Here is a 20463-nt window from a genome sequence, read left to right on the forward strand (position 1 = left end):
TCTTCCACATTATTCAGCAAAGGTTCAGCGACACTCACAAACATATATATTTTTTTAGTATACGAAGGGTTAGCCACTCCCTATCGCTAACTGGGTTGTGACAAACAAATACTTGGTCAAGCTTTTCGTTAGGCGTGTTTCACCTGGTATGTACTTTTCACACGCTTTACCAGCAGTATATTAGGGTGGGACGAAAATTATATTATTATAATGAAAACATAGTTGAATCTTTTAAATTGTTTTTTACTATTTCATTACAACAAATATATAAAGCACCACTACATACGCATATGTAACATACGCTTGTCGGCAGCATCTTCGCATGCATTTGAAGTATTCCAAAATCGCCAGCTTGCACATTTGTCCTTGCACGTCATTCGTTTCGGGCTGCGAGACACGAACGTCAGTTCATTCGCCTATTTTCACAGTTCGACTTCATCCCCATCCAGCTATACACTTCTAATGCAGCATATTACAAATACGTATGAATTTGTGCAAGTGTATGTGTGTGTATGTATGTATGTATGTATGTGTGTGGGTATGTACAAAATTTGGGAAATATGCTCGGCGTCAGCACTCTAATCGCTACTTCAGCATTTCAAGCATCAGGCAGAGCAATGCTGAAGTATGCTTTATAGAAATGTAAGAGTATAGACAGATAGAGACGCTTACATCTGAACACTTATTCGTTAGATGACTATTAACGATGCTTTTACGAAAATGAACTAAAGCAAGTTTGTTGCAAGAAACTAGTGTACTATAATCACACAAGCAAAATCACAATCACAAAAATATATGCTTAGAAGATAAAATAAGAGAATGCTTGTGAATTTCATGACTCAAAAACAGAGGTTGTAACTTTTGTAATACCTTGATAAACTATCGCAGGAAAAAAATAATTAAAAATTCGACTCGTAAATCACAACAATAACATGCTACTCGTACAACCATCATCTAAACAGATAAAAAAAAGGAAAATAGAAGACCGATAACGTAAAAGAGAACCGTAACCCTCTGCAATATTCAGAAGAGACTAACCATATTCAAAAATTGAGAATAAATTCCAAAGCCACAAAGTATAAATATAAAATAATCTAAGCCAAAAATCAATTTCGAATACTTCAAAATACACATACATCTGATAACATCTAGCAATTACTAAGGCATTTCATTTTTGTTCCCATTTAATCATACTTCGTGATCTCGGTTATACAGTTGTTGTTTTTCTCTTCTGAGAGAAATTGTATAGTATGCAACACTGTGTGCGGGGTACTGAAGTATAAACTTAAAAAGTCAGCTTTATTGTGAAGAGAGATATAAAATCGTGTATATACCGTGATGGAACGATGCTGACAACATGTAGTGAGTACGCATAGTCTTTATCGAGTATTATTTAAGTAGTATCGAAAATCATATACTTTTTGACAAGTCTTTGTTAATAACCGGGAACTATTGATATATCAAAAAGCTTTTATTTCAGTTTTGCACTATAATTATGAATGTAGCCGCCTAACTCTATGCTATAATGGCGGATCTATCGAATGCTAATAATGCTGGAACAATTAATAAACCATTAAATCGCATTATATATAATTTTGAACACCAGGGTCTGTACACAACTCGTTAAACCATTGTATTTTATATATTTTGTCTTTTGAGATCACTAAGAACCTTGCACTAGTCAAATCAAAAGTTTTGTTTCAATTTCAAAAATTATTAAAGTTATGATTAGTTTATAAAATCAGAAAGTTAAATGGATAATACATACAAGTATATACTAAAGTGGTCAAACCGTTAAAAGTGGCGGATTGAATTACCGGCATAGATAATATATAGAATATCAAGGGTTTTACCACTTCAGTAAGGTATCTACACACGTTCTTATAAAAAATTCAACCGTATTGCAATTTTATACCCTTAACTGGGTATATTGGGTTTGCCACGAAGTTTGTAACATCCAGTAGGAAATGACGGAGATCCGATAAAGTATATACCCTATGTTATATAATATAAATAATCATGTAAATAAATGATGACTAGTCCCACAGTGTTTGAGATATTTACCAGAAATTTTGTACATGTCCTTTTCTCTCCAAGAAACTGTTCTTTTGTTGGAACCGCAAATATCGGACCACTATAGAACATATCTGCTATACAAACTAATCGATCAAACTCATGTCCTTGTATGGAAACAATTTTTATTTGACAAGATACCTTCACGAAATTTGGCACAGATTATTGCTTAAGACAAAGGTATAATCTCCGAAAAATAATTAAGAACGGACGACTATAGCATATAGCTGCCATACAAACTGATCGACAAACCCAAGTCCCTGTGTAGAAAAGTTTTTTATTAGAAGGTTATTAAAAAGGTACCTTCACGAAATTTGGCATAAGATATTATCCAAGGCATCGCCGAAATCTCTGAACAAATTGCGCAGATCGGATAACTATAGCATATAGCTGTCATTCTAATCAAGATACAGATATTTTTTTTTACCTTTTTATGCCATAAAAAATGTACCTGTGAAATGTATTACTGCTTCGATGCGGATGAAATTAATGTTTTACTTTTAATATTTTTTTCCTTTAATATATAATTTTTTCGTATCAAAAATTGAAGCCCAAATTATGAAATAACAGATAACTTTGGTGATTTGAGATCAGAACTCAAAAAAAAATAAATTGAAAAAATAATTAATATAAGCAAATCTCCTAAATGTAAACTTTAATGATTAACTAGAAGGAGTATTAGTATCTTACTTTCTGTAAAACACAATTCAACCATTTTTATATTATCTTAAGATATGTAAAGTAAACAATAAAATAAGAAAGAAGAAAAGAACAACATTAATTTTAAAGATAATTTTAAGTAATTTTAAATTTGCAAAAAGTGTATTCACTTAAAATTTTATCTTTTGTATAAATATTATTTACACTGACTAGCCAGCATACTCATAAGGTACGATTTTTTTTCTCAAAAATTAAATCGCATACTCTCTATATTTTTTTTAAATGACCTTACTTTCATAAATACAAAATTTTATTGCGATTGAATCATGACAACCCGTGCCGACTTGATACCCAACATAATATACACACTTTTTCAGCGGGCAAATAGAGGAGATTGTTAGAAGTTCGAATATACCTATGTACTTAATAAGACTCTAATACACCCAAAACATATTACTATATATATACAAAAAAATATATATATATGTATATATAAATATTATTCTTCAACTTTCCTTTTTAAGGTTTGCTTGCCCTCAACACAGAAAACTTCTTCGTGGCATCGTTATTTAGCTATATGGACAAAGGGTTGTCGGTTTTTTTTTGACTAAGTTTTCAACAATTTTTATTGTAATTTCTTATTTTACGTCGTCAACAAATAATGATGCGACAGCTTTCTCATCGGTTAAATGTAAAACAACTTTCGAGATATTTGCATCGATTTTTTTATAAGTCTTTATTGACTTGCAAAGGCATAAGTTCTGATAACAGACAATACTTTTACAGCCAAAATATATTGGAGTCAGGGCTTAACGAAGGATGTTACGATGAACAAGCAAATATCAAACAGTGCTGTCATTTTCAGTTAAGAGCCCAGAAGTGCTATTTTCAGTGCAGTATATCCTACTGGCTTGGTGCCTGTTACTTGGCTATCAATTAATCTTTATTTACATAAGAAATAACTACCGGAAGAAGTTCTTCTTTTGATTTGCGAGCATCTAAGTGAACAATCACAAACTCTAGCATCTCATTTTGAAAATCAATTTTAATGGATTCTGCACACTCTTTACGTTTTTTAGTGCGAATTCTTTGAATTGAAGACTACTTATAGCAAATTCATCAGTTTTGTATTCAAGTGCTTTAATAGTAGCTTCAAGAATATACCGTAAATATACCCCATAATTTAGTGACACATGTCTGCGGCTACTAATTTTGGATGAAGACTTTCCGCATTGATTTTTTTCAGTTGCAAGCACTCCACCTAAGCTGACCAATCTTCCTGCAACGATATTATGCCTACGTTTGAATTAGATGAGTCTTCTTGTATAGGATCATGTCGATTGGGTTGACTCTGCGATATATTTATATCGGCGTTTCGTTTTGTCAATAGTTCTCAGGCGCGGCCTTACCTCTTTCTTTTTATCTCTTGTATAAGAAACATTAATTATTGTATGTCATGCAAATCGGCAGGTCGAGCCTGTCGGCTGTAGTAAGCAAGTATTGAGAAGTTTCGATGCAAATCGGCACGGATTATCGTAATACTATCTACACCAAACTTAGTTTATAATTGTTTTAACATGATTCAAACAAATTAAGAGAGTATGCATTCAAAAAAAATAATTTTACATTTTTTGGGACACCCTATTATACATACAGTATTTTATAAAACGATTCGAAGACAAGGTGGGCTTATACATACATATATACATTTAATAGTAAACATATAATGGTTATGTAAATAATGCCAAGATAATTAGCACATATGGCGAATGCTATTTTAATGTCAGTTATTTAAATAGAAAATATTTGTGAAGGATAAACAAGTGCTAAGTATGAGTTTTGTCATAATTAACTACTTCGTAGTAAATATAGCATATATATTTGTTTACACATAAAATGGTACATGTAAGTAGTGGTAACTACATTCAATTGAGTGATGGGAACTTACTTGCCGATGAAATAGTTAATCGAATGAATAAAGGAAAACGATCATAATCATTTAACCATCGATATTTGTAATGCTTGTATACTAGCTTTTTTTAATTTAAAATATAATAGTAATAATAATTATAATGATTCTATGCGCCCACATTGTATGCTCCATTTGAATATCCTCCATAATTATATATGTACAGAAAACAAGTAAGGAAGGGCTTCGGGTGTGACCGATCATTTTATACTATTACAACTTGCAAAAAACAAAGCCCGGAAAATTCCTTCAGGTGCCGGCTAAACTTTATATTAAAAGCTGTTGTGAAAGACTTAAACATCCATTATTCAATGAAATCGTGAATAAATTACAATCAAATTTGGTATCTTCTTGACTTATATTGAAGGCAATAAACTTAGACTTAGTTTTATTGCTATATTATAGTTTCCGTCAGCTTAAATTAATTTAAAAATCCTTTCAAATGAATATATATGTATGTTATATCAACTCGACCGAAAAAGCTAAATTTAATATAATGAGCTGATGTGGAAAATGTCAACCAGAGGTTCGGAATTCATTATATTAAAGATATGAGGTTTAGACCGAAGAATATACTAATTAAATGCTAATAAGAAAACTTGTTCGCTAAATTTCATTAAAACATCACGTACTTTGACCAATATAAAGGGTTAAAAGAAAGGTGGAAAGACGGAAACTATTTTACGGGGTAAATTGGTGATAGAGAAGGGGACGGGCTGGTTGTATTAATTTTGACATTGCTCAGATATGCTCGTGAACATATATTGAAACAATTTTGTATATAAATAATACTAACTGAACAACATATTCGGCACAAACAACCAATATGTTAGAAAATGGAAAATTATTATAAGTAGTATATGGGAGTTAAGGGTAGTATCGTCTCGACTTTATCTATTTTTGCGAATACCACATACTATTAACATGCCACATACTAATAAAATGTTTCCGTGTTTCATTAAGGTACCTCACATACCATCACCAATCATATGGAGTAAAGACAGCTGGGTGTTCGAAAATACATACATATATAATAGTTCTATGGTTGCTAGGTCTAGTTTTCACCCAATTTTATCCATTTTGGACACAAAAATACGCTGTTATAAGGCCGATATATGCGGTAGAAAGTCACCCGAAAGTTCGAACATCTTTATATTAGGCATATGGGGGCTAAAGGAAATATGGACCCGATTCAGCCGATTTTGCAGGCATACTATTATTATCAGGAAAGGATTATATATTTCATACATTGACCGATATTTTCGGTAAAAAGTCAACTATAATAACTGGAGTCCACATATTCGGCAGCTGGGGGCCTGAACAGTTTTATTTCGATTTAGACAATTTTTGGTCATAAGCTGGCATACTTTAAAGGCACTTTTCGTGCAAAGTTTTACCCCAATACTTGCGTCAGTGAATTAATTGCATACTGGAAAGTGAAAGAATAAGTGCGCTTCTTCAAATGTAAAGGTCTCCAAGGAAACAATGTTGACCTAATTTCCATTGCGAGTAATCCTATGGTTATTAAAAGCTATATAAATGTAAAGCACATAAATACTAATAAACTTACAAAACAGCTTATAGCAAAAAAGAAAAAAAACTAACCACATATACAAGTAGGTACATATATAAAGCCACAATGAGGACTTTTTTATAAAGGTCAAACACATACTGTATGAGTACTTTATACCTTTAACATAAGTACATATGCACCCTACCTATCTATCCTATATCTGATCCTAACTAATGCACCAGTGGGAGACGCAGGAAATAGAGATTATGATGGCATACCTAAAAATATTTTTTCACTTCAAAATAATTATCATATTCGCTAAAGACTGCACATATTGTATGTGCATACCATTGCAGGTGACCGTCACATAGTTAGACGAGCTTAAAAACAATTCTACGAGGTGAGCTGCTTAGTCTGAAAGTACATTTACACTCGTTCAGAGCACGAATGGAATTAAAAGAGCGTGCAGAGCCATACGTACCATAAATATGTTTTCTGATGAAGTAAGCATTCAGAGGATGAAAGGATATTAGCGCAAAGCAGTTTATGAGCTCAATTACAAAGCTGCTGATTGTTAAGTATAATATGATAAGTATGAAAGTAGAATATTGAAATATAACGCAGGTTTGTGTGTTTATTAAAAATTGAGCTTGCATTGAGGGAGAAATATGAAGCAAAGCGTTGGCGATAATTTAAAATATTGCTGGCCAAGTGGAGCTTGTAGTACAAGTTTGATATGGCAGTGATTACACATTTCGTACATTGAAGGAAGAATACTTTTTTATTTAAAAAATTTTGTGTTACCATATACGCTCGTTTTATAATTTTTCTCTAACGTATAATATTTTTACAAAATTCAAATCTGGAAAAAATATATTCCTTCCCATTTCTTTCAATTTTTTTTCTCAAATTATGTACTTGCTTATAACACTGTGCAACTTGATTTTTTGGTTACCAAGAAAACCAGGCTAACAATTCAAAACATAAAACACCATCATTAAGGAATTAAAAATCAAAAATTTTAGTTTTCATAGAGGTTGATGCCTTTAAATTTAATAATGCACTTATATATGCTAATTATGTACTTAATGTCCCACTTCAATACAAATGAGTATATCTCTAATTACCTTTGCTATGCTGACTGTGCTGTAATTTTATTAATTAAATGGTGCCCCTGTAGCACTTGAGTATTATTAGTAACAAGAATAACAAAAGTGATACAACAACTCAAGTTTCTGTGTAAGCATTTGATGAATAATTAAATGGATATAGATACATATGTACCTATAAAACAAGAAAAACGTTAACTTCGGTTGCACCGAGGTTATAATATCTTTCAAAGGGCATTTTTTATAGCACGAAAGCGTATAAAATGATTTTCATAGATCAGTTTGTATGACAGCTATATGCTATCGTAGTTCGATCTGAACAGTTTCTTCGAAGATTGTAGAAATATATACCAAATTTCGTGAAGATACCTTCTCACTTAAAAAAGTTTTCAAACTAGGACTTGAGTTCGGCTGGTCAGTTTGTATGGCAGCTATATGCTGTAGTTATCCGATCAGAATAGTTTCTTCGGGGATTCTATCGTTGCCCTAGATAATGATGCATGTATTAGTTTGACATTAATGACAGTATTAGTTAATCTAAAACATTTCTTTTTTTCATTCGGAATATTATAAATTGAAATCTAGTAAAAACAAGAAAAAAGTTTGCCAAATTTCGTGAAGATATCTCGTCAAATACAAAAGTTTTCTATACAAGCACTTTATTCCGATCGTTCACTATGTATGACAGCTACATGCTGTAGTGGTCCGATATCAGCGGTTTCGACAAATGAGGAGAAAAGGTCGTGTGCAAAATTTCAGATCGATATCTTAAAACCTAATGGATTAGTATGCGTATTTACAGAGAAACGAACAGAGGGATGGACATGGCTAAATCGACTCAATTCATCACGCTGATCATTAATGCATATATTTTTTAAGCTCTCCGACGTTTTCTTCGGGGTGTTACAAACTTCGTAGCAAACTTAATATACCGTGCTCAGGGTATAACGTCAAGTTAAACAAAATTTTATGAGAATAGTATAAGTAAAGCATAAGACATCTATTGTTCAAAATCGACTTAAGTCAATTTAATTAATTGCCATGCATTTTTACATTTTTGTAAGCCTGTTATTTTATTGATGGGTCTATAATTAGTTAGTGGAAATATGAAATATTTTTTGTTCTCACAGTCCATTTTTCTGAAATAATTTACAAAGCTTTTTCAAGCTTTAAATTTGATATGCTACTACTTTAAGCTCTTTTTGAGCTGACTGCAAATTATTTTTTGACAACTTTAAAAGGCACGATTTAATAGTAATTCATCATTTTATGTGTTTATCACATTGGCTTAATAAATTATGATTGCGCGCCTGAAAGTAGACAAAGAAAAATTACTTGCAAGAAAAAAACCGATATATCTGCTTCTACGACTCAATAAACGGGCATGAAAAAATTTACCACAAATATTGTTAATGAAAAAACATATCATTGTATCGTCGACGAAGTTGCGTCACAATTGTGCGAAAAACAACAACATAAAACAAATTGCGTCATAATGTCACAACAGTAACACATACAAATACCTATTAACGGAAATATTTGAAGTGTTGCTAATGCACCTCAATACAGCAACAACAGAAATAATAACAGCGCAATTTGTTGGTGTTGTGTCAGTAAGTACATTAAAAAGCGGGTCAACTTAAAATAATACCGCTAAGCCTGCAAACGCGTATTTATATCACAAAGCGTGAAAGTGACAAACTGTTTCATGCAAGTCTGTAACAGCTGCTTTTATTTTTTTAAATACGCTTTAGACTCGTTAAATGCAGACACACTTCAATGTCATACCGGAAGTTGTAGGCTCACGGCTCAAACGAGCTTCTTTCTACTGCTCTTTGCTGTAGGCAAGCGAGTACCTATAGTAAGTTGTGAAGTGGTTGGTGAGTGAATGCAAGCGCTTCCTGCTGCTGTATGCTTTTGTAATGCATTTTGCACTTATGCAAATGAAACCCTGTAGGGTAGTGCTTCAGTAGATTACTGTACATTTGAAATAAGCGGTGTGTGCTATAAAATGTAGTGGATTTGTTTAGAAGATATCTTAGTCGTTTCATGATCTAATACTTGCGAAATACAAATAACCAGAGTAACGAAGTGGGTTTAGTAAGCATATCTGCTTTCATTCCTACAATGATTCGCTGAGAAGCCCTTTATAATAGTAACCTATTTACATACATACCTATATGGTACATGAGCCTTAAAAGCATGCGAATGACTAAAATGTGATTATGTGTGGCTGAGTGCAATCAGGATGATACATTTTCGCTGTATGGAGTAAAATGTCATAGAGCTATAAATAGTTTAATGCATGCAACGCTGACATTTTTATGCCGTGCGAAAAGTGCAACAACAAATAGTGTGGAAGGAAGGACGAAAGGTGAAATGATTTACAATAAAATACAAGCAAGTGTGGACTTGTAGGGCGCTATAGATCTGGGAAAAAGTGCAAAGCAACGTTAGCAGGCAGCACACTTACGAAATTGGAGCAATTTCAATTAATGTTGTTAATTTATCTTGTGACTATTATGTGATTAAATTCTTCCTAAAATAATCATTACACATGAGTATTATTATTTTACTAGTATGTATCATGTATATTATTTTGTAAACTCAATATTTATTAACTAATATTTTCGTTCCAACGAGCTTTTTCTTATATAATATCAAAAGCTTTAAACATAAAATTTGCAATTAGCTTTACCCACGTACTCATTCCCAAAGCTCTAAAAGCTTAAAAGCATATGCTTATGAAGTTCAAAAAGCTTTTCTAAATCTCTTGCAGAAGCTTTAAGGTTGCTGCCGCAGATAATATTGATACTTGTAGAAATACACTTAGTTTCCAATAGATGGCGCTGAGTGATAAAAATTTCGCAAATCGCGGTGCGGGACTAACATAAAGAAGTTCAGCACAGGGTGATAACGAAATTGAAAAACTAATAAGTAAATTATGTGCGCATCTCTTATTGGTATTAAACTATATTAAAAAAATTATAATAATTTACAATTTATGATAATTTAGAAACTAATTAATTTGAGATATTTATCGCAAGTACTTTTTCTAACAAAATATGTACGAATATATATATTTTTTTAATTTTGATAATAGGAATGGTATTTTCAATAATTTTTTTCGTATTTAAGTAGCCTATGGTTACTTTAATTTGTTCTACATTTTTGGAATCGTGTTATAACTTACTTATTAATTATTCGTTTATTCCACGAATTTTAGGGTATAAGTTTAACGCTTTTCATTTCTTATAACACACTTTTTTGTGGCATAATTAAATTTTGCATTTTTTCTTAATAGTTCGGTCAAACGAAACATTTATAACACTCGGCACGAAACGGCGGAGACCCCATAAAATGATCAGCGTGACAAGCCGAGTCGATTTAGCAATGTCCGGCTGCCCGTCTGTCTGTATATACTTGCCCATTTACTTTTCTTCCCAAGAAAATGATTACTTGTCGGAATAGCAGATATAGGATCATTATAACATATAGATGTCCTGCAAATTGACCGATCAAAATAAAATTCTTGTATGGAAAACTTTTTTATTTGACTAGATATCCTCACGAAATTTGGTAAGGATTATTGTACAAGGTAACAGTACAATCTCCGAACAAATAGTTCTAATCGGACCACTATAGCTTCTAGCTGTCAAACAAACTGAACGATCAAAATCAAATTCTTGTAAGTCAACTTTTATACTTGTGAGGGGTATTCTAGCTTAGGATCTAATTGGTTTCGTAGGTCATACACTAACACATCGAAGGACATTATGCATCGAAGTCTTATGCCGTATCACGTTTCCAAAACTTTGATACGCAATTTTTCAGACTGCGTGACTTTGCGTTGTTGCGTAGTAACACGAGTCCACCGCAACAAAAAGTTTAAAACTAAAAAAAAAAGTAAAACTAAAAATCCACCACTCAAACCAGTATCAGGTCGGTATGTATATTATATACTTGTATAGGTATATTTAAGGACTGGCAAGTAAACAAAGATTGTTTTGCACCCAACATTGAATTGGTGGAACTGTTTAACAAGGACATTAATTTGTTGCTCTTAGTATTTGCTGCTTTCAATTGTTTGCAATGAGCACTGCTCACAATTCGCTCATAAATTTCAATTCAACAATTGCGTAGCAGCAGCAATTTCAACTTCAGTTGCAGGAAAACGTTCAGAGGAATACTTGAGTCTAGTATTCGCCAACGAGCTGCAGGCTATGAATGCGCGCATGTGTGTGTGTATTAGTGAAACCGCAAAGCACTCATAATGACAGTCATGGAGATAAATTTATTTGTGGAATGTTTGGCGTTGTTGTTAGCTAAGCTTACAGTGTGTTTAATAACTATTCAAGGATATGTATGTTATTGGAATAATTTGGAAGGCAGACATGGTTGTTGTTTTTCTAATGTAAAATAAGAATCCAAGATAGATCACTCGACTACTGGACTTTAAGAAGTTTAAAAGCGAAAAAATTTAAATTTTCGGAATAATGTTCCTAGCTATCAGTATCGGATCTTATACCTTGAAATTTTCAAAGTAACTGGTAAAGCTATCGAAAGAAGTAAAATTGAAATTCAAAAAAGTAAACTATATACAAATATAATATAAGAAAAATCTACGAAAAACAGTCTTGGCTTTAAACATATTTACTTTGTAATGGAATTGCCACCTTAACTTGTAATAAAAATATTTTGAATGTAATTCAGAAATATCTGAAAAAATAAAAACCAGAAAAATATTTCAAACTGTCTGCCAAAAAATTCGAGAAGTCTTTGTTTAAATAGTATCACAATGGGCCTCCTATAGGCCTAGGTGCGTCGTCAGACAGCCACTCCATCTACCTACCTTGTTTAAATTATTTTTGGAGTAGACTTGTTACCTGTTGGAAAAAAGTAAAACTAAGATAGAAAGTTAAACGGAGGAGGGAGTGAAAATATGTTCCAACATATCGGAAAATACTTAATCCAGAAATTTTATTGAATTAACTGTAATACTGAGAAAATATTTTTAACATAAATGTTGAAGAAATTGCGGAAAATATTAGGATAGTTAATAAATTAAAAAAAGGGCACCTCACCTTTTAAAATTTCTCTCTAATGTTTTTACACTCTGAACAGAGTATATTATTATGTTTGGAAAAAAAACAAAACAACAACAAAATATATACATAAATGATCAGCATAGCGAGCTGAATCGATGTTCATATGCCGGTGCACCTATCAGCCTGTCTGTATAGGCGCGAACTAGTCCATCAGTTTTTGAGATATCGATATGAAATTTTACAAACATTATTTTTTTCTCAAGAAGCTGCTCATTTGTCGGAAACGTCGATATCGGACCACTATAGGTATGGTATAGCTGCCATGCAAACTGAACGGTCGAAATCATGTCTTTGTATAGAAAACTTTAATATTTAATGAGATATCTAACGAGAACAAAAATTAGCACGGATAATTATCTAAGTCTATACGCTTGAAGAAATCTTTCAGCTCGGACCACTATATCAAATATGTATCTGCCAAACAAACTGAACGATCAAAATCAAATATGTATTTATATAAGTATTTAAAAACAATTATATGTTTAAATTTTGAGCGCACTTTAAACAAAATATTATTGATTAGGTAATATTGTTTTATGTGCTTTTTGTGACTGAAAAATTGTCGAGAACGCAATTTTGACACAACAAGAAACCACCTCAGCATGCATGAACTCACCCTCTACAGTTTTAGCAAGCTAAAATCTGAAAATAATTGCGCACTATTTTGCAAAGAAATATATGCCTCTTTTATGTGTATGTGGAAATACTTTTGTAAATAGAGGTGGTGAATTCCAGTGACAAAAACATAAAAAAAAATCTGTGCCAGCGAGTGCTTTATCAACATCAATAAATTGCCTTTGAAAAAAACAAAGCACACTGGTGAGGAAGATTGGAAAAAATGCAATATGAGCGCCTATGTAACTAGAAGTCAATCAGCTACATATACCAGTGTAAATATGTAGATATGCGCCTAAAAATTTGCAGTTAATTTTAATGACTAAGAATTTGTATAATCAAGTGTAAGGACACACAAACATTACTGATTTTATTAAGTTTTCCACACCCGCCGAAACTAAACACAGCTCTTGACTAGTTTACCTTCTTAGCCTCTGCCACATTTGGCTTTCATATAGCATCTCATTTTGTCAATTTTTTCCTGCTTAATATCGGCTAAGTGTCCCACTAGCACTGTTTGGCTTTCTACTTCATTTCGCATGTAGTAACTCCCTGTCTTTGTTTTTACATTTCCTGTTTGTTTGTCACTGTCAGCAGCTTCATTGCTTTGCAATCTAGACATACATCGATACGAGCATTACATGTGAAATCCGCAAAATCCTTGTGTCACAGTCAATTCCACTCGAAGCGTATATGAAGTGAGGACGACGGCGCAGTACTTAACGGAACGTAACTCAATACAAAATTCGATTGAAGTGGCTGCTAAGGGAAAATTAGTACATACATACACACATGTGTATATACATATATACAATATTTATGGAAATTGTAGTTGTATAGGGCGTACAGTGGACAAAATATTGCATACAAATTTTAGCTGTAGGCTTTTAAATTAACTCTAAGCTTTTAGAAATTTCTTAATGCTCTGGCGGCTTTGTTGCGTTTAGAAATCGGGCTGAGCTTCTGCAAACCAAAAAAGTATATTAATAATTAGGCTGCTTTTTTAGGGCTTTATTTGTATTTTGTGAGAAACCTTTTATAGTCGGTAATATGCTTGGGTATTTGTCAAGGATTATTGGCGTAAAAAGGTCGCTCTTATTTAGACTTAAACTCATTTCAGGATCGTTTGAAAGACCATGAATTCTGAGAAAAAACAAAGTTAGTTAAACCTACCGGAAGTGAACCCAATTACTTGCTCGAATAGGAGTTATGACAATTGCTTAAACTAATTACTACAAGAATTGCTTAAACTAATTACTACAAGAATTACAACAACAGGTACTTAATAATCGGCTTATTCTTTGAACTGTGGTGTGTGTCTTGGATGATCGCGCCTTATGACAAACTTATGACAAAGCTCTTCGTAAAAGTGAACCTGGTATGAAAGACACATAGTGGACATTTTTCTTTTCAAAAAAAAGATTAAATGTTTAAGATCATTATTGATATAAACAATAAAGCTTTAGTAAGATTTACCAGGTGGCATAAGAATAAATTTTTAACAAAAATTAAAAAAGGATGCCATATCAATTTTTTTTAAATTACAGTGTCTAATCTAATTTAATTGAACAATAAAAAAAAATGTACCCAAATTTTTTGTTCGTACCTGTCGCAAAAAAAAATTATCACCTTCAAAGAACTGGGGTGAAAAAGCTGACAACAAATACGAGATATATCATAAGTACCATATCTTCCTTACAATATTTACTACTTCATATGCTTAACGAAAATGTACAAGAGAACGTCAACTGTAAAATATCAAACCTACTAAAATATCGCGAAAATAAGCCAATATTGGTCACATTAGAGTGTTGTTTTCAAAACAGCAATAAGAATGGACAATTTCGTGCTGCGAACCGTCAACACCAGTCCACGGTGAACACTTTTGATTGATTGGAATTCATGCTGACACGGCACGATGCCTCACGACTTTTGCTATTTCACGTACCTAAACGAGGAGGACACGAATACTGCTGAGTAGAGGACAAAAAGTAAAACGCATAATTCACTTTACAGCCAAGATAGCAGTACAACAAAAGTTAAAGCAAACAAAGCATGAATAACTACATATATGAAAAAAAACAATTACAAACGCATAAAGCCACAAAACATGAGAATGAATGCGTAACAAAAGACTGTTAAAGCTAAAGCCGTAGTTAGAGTTGGAGTTGGAGCTAAAAGCTCTACTCGCAGGATAAGCGCAGGAGTATGTCTGTGCGTTGTCAGCATGACTGAGTGTATTCGAGTTCGGAGCTTAAATGAAATATATATGTGTTGTTATGTGTGTACAAAGTAGAATATTTATGAGATGATTTCAGGGATGCCAACGAAGCGAAAATTCTAGAGAGAAGATTGAAAGTTTTTAGCTATACAGTGGGCGCAACTACTTAGCATAAGAAATGATACTACTGTCGTGTATATTAAATATAATATTTTCTAGCTGCCAATTTATAGATATTTGCTGAATATTTACTTTGGGCCTTCACGCCACTCAGCGGTGTCAAGGGCGTTATTAGTAGTTCTCTTTAGAGACAATAAGTCTGTTATCACATTTTTTCTATGCTTTACGTTTTTCCTTCTATCAAACCGTAATAACAAATATTCCCATGTATATATATATATGCCTGTAAGTTTTCAATATTCTAAGCTATGATCATAAGCCTGAAGAATATTTTTAATAGTTTACGAACTTGACCAAAAAATGTTATACACTATTGAAATAAGTGTAAAAAAAATGTAAATGCTACAAATAATAATATATTATATTATCAATAAGCTATAATTTCTAGAATCAGAGAAATTACCTATTTTTCCTTTGACACAATCTCTCGAAATAAATTGGTTTAGTTCAACACGAGAAGTGTTCAAAAAATAACGGGAAGTTTCGTTTTTTGAAATAAAAAAATATATATATTCGTCCGTATTAATGTTGCCGCCTTTAGTCATCATTTGCTATTATGCACTTATGTCAGCGCTTATTAAAATCTTGCAAACACTTTTGAAACTCGATTTTTGGAATAGCATTTAGCTCTTTGAGTGATTTTCATCTGTCTTATAAAAGGACGGCACTTTAAGGTTTTCTTTATATTTGGAAGTAGAAAAAATGTTACACTTTACACGCCCTGCCTGGCGAATATGGCGGCTGGGGCATCGCTACAGTATTGTTTTTGTATTGATATCGGCGGTTCTGACAAATGAGCAACTTTTTGAGAAGAGAAGGTCGTCTGTAAAATTTCAGATCGATATCTCAAAAACTGAGGCAGTAATTTGCGTATATACAGACAACCCTAATTGTCTAAGAGTAGATAAAGCAATAACCTTCTTTAGATCAAATTCAAAATTTGCGCCCAACCCAGCTATGAATATAGTTAACCTAGATAATAGCAATAATAAAGCTCCTAATCATCTACCTTTTAAAAATTGTAAAACGAATCAATAAATAAACACCAGCATGTCTAATCGACTCAGTTTTTCACGCTGATCACCCTTTTCAGGGTACGAAAAGAAAAATTTCATCGAAAATAAAACAATCCGCACATTTAGTCAGCCTGGCAACCCTATTGTGAAAACATCGTGAATACGCTCAACGCATTGTACTCGCAGTCAGCAGGAGTTTGGCGCACTGCTTCTTGTTGAATATTTGAAAGACTCGAGTGCTCGTCGAGTTGTTATTATATTTTTTATGAGCCTTTGCTGATGGCGCAGTGCGAAGCTTTTGAAATGTTTTCTTTTTTTTTTTTTTTGCAGAAAAAGCAGTGTTGGCTTTTCCTTTTGACTTCAAAATTTTTCTAAACATTTTTTTGTTGTTTCTTGTATTGTTTTTCTTTTTGCTTTTGTGTGTGGGTGTGTGTTTGAGTTATTTGCTTGTGCAGCAGCCGCTTGGTTGTATGAACTCTTCAACAAGGCATGTTGTTGCATATATTAAACGCCATACAAAGATGATATTTGTTTTCAAGATAAAGCCTGTAAAAAGCTTATAGAATTTGTGCGATTTGCCGATACGCGTATTATGCAAAGTAAGCAAAAATGAAGATAACAATAATGCGCGCCAATATGTGGATATGTGTGTATGTAAATATTGATATAGCGGGGATGTCTTAGGTTTGTGTGTGTGTGTTTGCTTTGTGCAGACTAAAATCATGTATTGAACTCTTGAACTCTGCGGAAGTGCTAAGGCGCTTCAAATAAAAGTGAATATTACAAGAATTGTTGTTGTAACAACAAGCAAGCAGACAATAAGTTTCAATAACAGTGTTGTAAAAGTGATTGAAAAAGAGTTTAGGAGAGTGTTAGTAGTTCATGAAATTATAAAAAGCATTTTTCGTCCTGATTTTTGTTAAAAAAGACAAATAAAAACGTTAACTTCGGCTGTTCGTATGGCAGCTATATGTTATAGTGGTTCGATCCGAACAATTTTTTGGAGTTTGTACCATTGTCTTGGATAATGGTCCATGTCAAATTTCGTGAAGATAAAGCTGACTGTTCTTGGACGGCTAATAACATGGGTGAACAGCGGTTGTGACAGGACTGGAAGCGACTTCTCGAAGAAATAGAGGCGGAGAGAGAGGATTGGTTAAAAAATCGGAAAATTTATGAAAAATGATAATCTGTGTATAACATCAATATATGATTTATATATCACATGCGCTTAATTGTCCAAAACAAAACAAGAATCCATCGGTTGTTTTACAAAATTATATAAACCGATCGAAATTCATTGGTATGCAAAGAACGTCGAAGCAAGTGTGCGTCTATTTTTTGGTAAACTTTTCTTTTTGCCAAATTATTAGAAAATTCGTAAATAGACAAGAAGCGACCAAAAAAATTTCACCTAGACTTCTGCACAATGGTACCGGCAAGTGGATTTCACTTCGATCAAACCATTGAAGCATTGAGCATTCGCTTAAAAGTCGTAGTTTGCGACTCTATGACTAATATCCTTTCCTCACAGCATACTCAGACAAATGAATCAACAATTTTCGATACCAGAAAAAGCGCGATCAAGTGCACCAAGTTTAGTTGCAAATTGTCTCAATTTAAGTGGTAAACGTGTTGGTTCAAAAGTATAAACATTTTTTTATATTTTTTTTTATCATTTCTTTTTATAAAATTATTATTTTTAGCCCACAAATATAATAGTAACCTTCGTATCTGTAAACGTTTGTAGTCATATACGCAAGTTTTTTCACTATTTATTTAAATTTGTGTTTTTGTAAACGAACGACTTTTATCTTTTCGCGCTCGCAATATTATGCAAGTTTTATGTAAAAAACATACCTTGTTTTGTAGAATGTACCATGTTACAACACCATCCTGGGATATTTTAAATGCAGAGAATTTATTTTTGACTTATTAATTGAAATTTATGTTAATATGTCTTGCAATTGGCGAACAGTTAACATACCTGTAAAGAAAAGGGAAAATAAATTTTCATAAGTAATTATTATTTAAGACATTTTTCAATATATAATAATATATTTATATATATATGTTTTTAGAGTAAAAAACGATTTTTAAATAATAAAGCTATAGGTATTTCCATAGCTCAGCGAATTTAATTCAATGAAGGCAACAGGCGATAGCAACTGATGTGTTGAATGCATATAAAAGCTCATTAGCGCTGTATACAGTCTCGCTCATAACTTCAAGTTATAACGACCTACCTCACTAACGAAGCAACTCGTAAATTTGTTCACACGAATAATTGTCTAACGAATGTCGGTCACTGGCCGAGCGTTGTTTCCGATAACTTTGTTGGAAAACTAGAGTTCATGTACTCTTTTACAATTAACGGAATGTGTGTCAACTTGTGGGAGCGATAAGATATTTTTGGCGCTTATGATTGCACACATTTTCCACTTTCACACATTAACCTCACCCACTGACTAACCACAACGATGAAAACGTTGATATTGTTGCTTACGACGAGTTGTCAATGTTTACATAAATTATTTACAATCGTCATAGAGAGTTTTGAGTGTCGGTGCGAGTTCAAGTGTATCGGACTCGAAGCGAGCATAAAGTTTATACGCAGTTGGCGTTCTAAGCTGCGTCAAAAAGCAACGAAGCAGCAAAATGTGAAATTTTTCATTTAAAGTTAAATTGCAGCGGAAGAGCAAAGTATAAATAAAAGATAAGCGTAAAAATATTAACAAGAAAAAAGTTTGCTTTAATTTGTCAGAATATTTCAATGCTAAAAATTAAATTATATTAACGAATTGCTGTAGTAGTGCCTCGAGTGTGAAAACTGTCAACATTTGATGTCAGCAAATATTTTAGGTGTTTAATTGTAGTATTATCTAAATGAAAAATTTGGCGCTCATGGAGGCGCATTGAAAAAAAAAATTTTTTGGTTTATTTATTGACTTTTTGTTTGATGTTGCCGCTTTTTCGAGAGACAAAAGCATTGTTTTAATAATATAAAAATTCTGTCTGCGTTTACAGAAGAAAGGAATTTCCCATTTCTATTAATATGAAATATAAATGCTCCACTTGTTCACTTAATTTTAGATATTTTGATTTCTAGAATAATTTGCCTTATATTTATGTTAATGTGATTCTAAAATATTATATAAGAGAAAAGGTCGAGTATCGAAGATGTACTTGTAGGTAAGAATAAACTAAATTCGCTGCTTAGCATAAGTCAACTTAAGCTGTCTTAATACCTGACCTCAGATATATGAGTACTTTTCAATATACTCGTATAGGGTGCGCCATTTTTCTATAGGTATGTAGATATTGATGAATAAGGCGAAATTTTCCCATTTTTGCAAACATTTCTGTAGAATTTTTTTAAAAATATTTCGACATTTTTTTTAGTTAATAGTGATTTCTAAATTATTTGTTTTTCTTTAAGGTTAATGTTATCTAAGCTCTTAATAATATCATTTTTAGTTATGTAGTCAGTGTAAGCCGTCCATGTAGCAGTCTATATCAATCACTAAAATTTTTGTACAGTGTAGTCGATTGAGTCTATTTTTAAAATAGCGATCAGATGATCAATCAGATGGTGAATAACTGCTAACAGTTCAAAAAATAACTATAGTTATTAATTTGCAGCTGTTCAAATGATATAATTATGAAGATTAAATTTTTAAAAATATATATTAATAATTTTTCTTGAAGATTTGCAATAACTTTTTAGAATTAAAAATATAATATTTCATTCTTTAAAAGTTAAAACAAAAAAATTTCTTCAAAACAAGGTATTATATATTAAGTCACGATGTTTGTGAAACCTAGAAGGAAAGGTCGGATACCTTATAAAATGTACATATAAGTTTAAATGATCAGCATGACGAGCTGAGTCGATATAGCCGTCTGTCTCTCCGTTCGCCGGTCCGTCTGTCTGTAAATACGCGAACTAGTCACTAAGTTTTTGAGATATCGATCTGAATTTCTACACATGTTTATTTC

At 32.5% G+C, this 20463-nt stretch overlaps 1 protein-coding gene across 3 annotated transcripts in view; it reads right to left on the reverse strand.

Annotated features, from left to right (window-relative positions):
• Window positions 1–20463, reverse strand: part of msi (RNA-binding protein musashi) — a 308511-nt gene that overhangs the window by 28002 nt on the left and 260046 nt on the right. The gene's annotated exons all lie outside the window — the stretch shown is intronic.

Source organism: Bactrocera oleae, chromosome 2 (genome assembly GCF_042242935.1).
Source record: "Bactrocera oleae isolate idBacOlea1 chromosome 2, idBacOlea1, whole genome shotgun sequence".
Classification (NCBI taxonomy): Eukaryota; Metazoa; Arthropoda; class Insecta; order Diptera; family Tephritidae; genus Bactrocera; species Bactrocera oleae.